This window comes from Zalophus californianus, chromosome 1 (genome assembly GCF_009762305.2).
Source record: "Zalophus californianus isolate mZalCal1 chromosome 1, mZalCal1.pri.v2, whole genome shotgun sequence".
Lineage (NCBI taxonomy): Eukaryota > Metazoa > Chordata > Mammalia > Carnivora > Otariidae > Zalophus > Zalophus californianus.
In genome coordinates, this window is record NC_045595.1 from 4,815,175 (window position 1) to 4,819,294 (window position 4,120).

Sequence of the window (4,120 nt, forward strand, 5' to 3'; positions counted from 1 at the left end):
AAAGATGATTCCACTTACCTGAGGGACCTGGTAGTCAAATGTATAGAGATAGCAAGTGGAATGATGATTGCCAGGGGCTGGGGGAGGGAGGGTTGGGGAGCTGGTGTTTAATGGGTATACAGTTTCAGTTATGGAGGCTGGGTAAGTCCTAGAGACCTACTATAAAGCATAATGCGTTATACTTAACAATACTGTATTCTATACTTAAATTTTTTTTTAAATTTTATTTAGTTAGTTATTTGAGAGGGGAGGGGGTAGCACGAGCAGGGGGAAGGGCAGGGGCGGGGAGGCTCAGGCAGACTCCTCACTGAGCCCAGAGCCCCATGTGGGGCTCGATTGCACCACCCTGAGATCATGACCTGAGCCGAAACTGTGAGTCAGTTGTTTAACCGACTGAGCCACCCAGGTGCCCCAAAAATTTTCTTTAAAGAGGATAGCTCTTACAGTAACTGTTCTTATCATGCTTGCTTGGGCAGAACATATACTAAAACGAAAACAATACAGAGAAGATTAGCATGGTCCCTGCATAAGGATGACACGCAAGTTCATGAAGTGTTCCATGTTAAAAAAAAAAGTTCTTATCACACACAAATAAAGAAGGAAAGAGGAAACTTAGAAGTGATGGTCAAGCTTTTGACATTGTGGTGATGGTTTCGTGGGTGTTTACTTATCTTTAAACTCATCAATATGTAATATTATATATATATACAACATTTTTGTATATCAGTCATACCTGAGAGAAAAAAAAACAAAGGTAGGGTTTTTTAAACCACCAGCATAAAGTGAACTCACAATTCTTTGTTAGTTTTTGTTGGCTTCTTGTCATACTTGAGTTAGTTTTGTTCCTTTTGATGAATAATTTCCATTTTTGGAAGAATAGACAAAAGATATTTTTATCCTAAAAATATTTTTGGTCAAATAAATGTCTTTACATGAGATTATCTGTGATTTTAAATAAACATTACACCTTAAAAATTTTTTTTTACCAAAAATCTCACTTTGACTGCTGTTCGGAGAATAGCCTGAAGGGGGCGAGAGTGGATACAGGAAGACCTATCAGGAGGCTTCTGGAGGTGAACCACTGAGAGCTTTAGACTCTTGACGGGTTGAACCTACACATGAAGGTGCCTAAGGAAATGGCCAAAAGAGTAAGAACAGAATACATCATTTCTGAGGTAAGTAGAAGAAAAAACTGGAATGAGAAAAAAATCCGAGATAAGGCAAGGAGGATGAGTAAAAGAAATATAGAAAAGGAGGGACAGGGGCGCCTGGGTGGCTCACTCGGTTAAGCAACTGCATTCGGCTCAGGTCACGATCCCAGGGTCCTGGGACTGAGCCCTGGGGTCAGGCTCCCTGCTCAGAGGGGAGTCTGCTTCTCCCTCTTCCTCTGTCCCTCCACCCCCTCGTGCTCGCGCTCTTTCACTGTCTCTCTCTCAAATAAATAAATAAAATCTTAAAAAAAAAGGAGGGAGAATCAGAAATCACAAAATAAATCCAAACCCATAATTTGCGTAATTGGAATTAACGCAGATGCTCTAAATCTCCACCACCTGATAGAGTGGCCACGCGCTGTGGAGCCCTGGGAAGGTGGGCGGTCTGGGCTGAGATCCATCCGGCGTTAGTGGGAAATGCACTCAGAATTTGGAGACCTAGAATGAAAAAAAGTATAAAGCATCTTAATAATAATTTTATACTGATTACACCTAAGAATGATTAACATTCTAGATACATTGCTAAATAAAATATATTATTAAAATTCACCAATTTTTAAACTTTTAATTGTGGCCGCCAGAAAAGACTTAAATTACAGAGATGGCTCATATTACGTGTATACTGGACAGCATTGTTCTAAATAGTCAAATTAAAAGACAATTATTGTCAGGCTGGATAAGAAAACTTAAAATCCAGCAACATGTTGTTGACATTTAAACATACAAGACATAACAAGTTGTTAATTAAAGGTTGTAAATAGCCAGAAAGAATAGTCTTAGAAAAATTATAGAACATCTTCCTCCTAAGCACAAATGCAAAAATCCTACCTAAAATATCAGTAAATTGAATCTAGTAATGTATTAAAAAATACATGCTGATCGGGGTGCCTGGGTGGTTCAGTTGGTTAAGTGGCTGCCTTTGGCTCAAGTCATGATCCCAGGGTCCTGGGATTGAGCCCACGTCGGGCTCCCTGCTCAGCAGGGAGCCTGTTTCTCCCTCTCCCTTTGCCTGCTGCTCTGCCTACTTGTGCTCTCTATCTCTCTATCAAATAAATAAATAAATAAATAAATAAATAAATAATCTTAAAAAAAATACATCCTGATCAAGTTGGATCTATTCCAGGAATAAAAGGTTGGATGATTAACATTAGAATACTGATGAACATTGTCAATCCAAAGGGGAGAGACTATGTGATACTCTTAAGATTATGTGACACAGAGAAAACGTTTAATAAAATTCAACATTTATTCATGATTTTTGCAAAATCTCTTAGCAAATTAGGAATAGAAGGGGATTTCCTTCATCTGGTAAGAGCTATCTAAAAAACTGAACAGCAGATCCATCCTTAATGGTGAAACAGGAAAAGCATTCACTTAAAGATCAGAAACAAGACAAGGATGTCCAGTATTTCAATGTCGTTGTGATGGCTACAAACATCCATTGCAGTGTATATACCAGCAGCAGATGTGGGAAAATGTAACTTCAAAAAGAGATGCCATTTACAATAGCACCAGCAAATGTAACACACTTAGAAAGAAATGTAAACATGATGTAAATTATTTATGGAGAAAATTATGAAGCATTCTGGAGAAACATGCAAGAAGACCCTAGTGGAGAAAGAGTTATATCATGTTCATTGATTGGAAGACTCAGTATGAAGATATCCATACTTTGAATTTTGATCTACAGATTCCATGCAGTTCCAATAAAAATCTCAACAGGGTTTTTCATGGAAGTTGACAAGCAGAATAAAAGGCCTACATAACAGAGATCACCCTGAAGATGAAGAATAAGAAGGGCCTTGCCCTCCCTGAAGCAGGACTTATTATATTCATTATATTAACCAAAGCAGTGTGGTACTGGTATCGGTAGAGACCCACTGGCCGGTGGGATAGGGTTTATCTGCCTGGCTTCTTCTTGGGAAATGAAGGGTGCTCTCAGATGACTTCCTTGTCGTCAGGAAGATGACAACTTATTGCTTCCTCTAAGTTGGATATGAGTCGGGGATACATACTAGTCCTGTTTTTTCTCTTAATTTCACAGATTTTAACCTAAAATTCAGGTACATCCTACAATGGATGCCTACATTATATGAGTTTTCATCCACTCACTGTTTTATCTATACGCCCATCCATCTATCCAGCTGATCATCCACCTATCTCCTGCCCATCCATACACCTGTTATCCATCCATCCGTCTACCCACACATCTTCTCACCCACCCATCCATACTTTAACCCATCTACCCATTTATTCATCCATCGCCTACCCATCTACCCACCCACCTGCCTACCCATTTATCTGTCCATCTATTCATCTCTCTGTCTGCTTGTCCATCTATCTGCATGATAATAGAAAAGAGCTTGGAAGTCTATCCATTACCTACTGATGCATGACAAACCACCCTAAAACTTACTGGTGTAAACCAACAACTGTTGTGTTTGCTTACAGTTTAGTGAGATGGCCCTGCAGGGCTTGTCAGGGATGGTCAGTTTCAGCTCCACGAGCCGGGGCAGCTCATCTGGTGCGGGCAGAGTGACGATGGCCTCAGTCCCATGTCTGTCACCCTCCAGGATCTCTCTGTCCACCCATCCTCACTCACAGGATAGCTGTCCTTCTTTGCACTCAGGGCTCTGAGAAGGCCAAAGTGGAAGCTTCTCTGCCTGCTAAGGCCTGGATGCTGGGATTCATGTAATTCACTCTGTGAATTTCTTTGGTCAAGGTAAGTCACAGTCAATTTATTCAACCATTATTGTTTTAGAACCTACTGTGTATTAGGCACTGTTCTGCATTCCGGCAATAAGAGGGGAACAAAACACAAAACACAAGAGACAAATGTCTCTGTCCTCACGGGCTTTCTGTTAAGTAGAAACTCCACACTCACTAGCATGTGAAGCAGGTCTGAGGTC

The 4,120-nt window shown here is 40.4% G+C and overlaps 1 non-coding gene across 1 annotated transcript; it reads left to right on the plus strand.

Annotated features, from left to right (window-relative positions):
* The first annotated feature begins 462 nt into the window (after positions 1 to 462).
* LOC113919033 lies at positions 463 to 567 on the plus strand. The gene has a single exon (XR_003518778.1). It is a non-coding gene; the product is annotated as a U6 spliceosomal RNA (small nuclear RNA).
* The last annotated feature ends 3,553 nt before the right edge of the window (positions 568 to 4,120 follow it).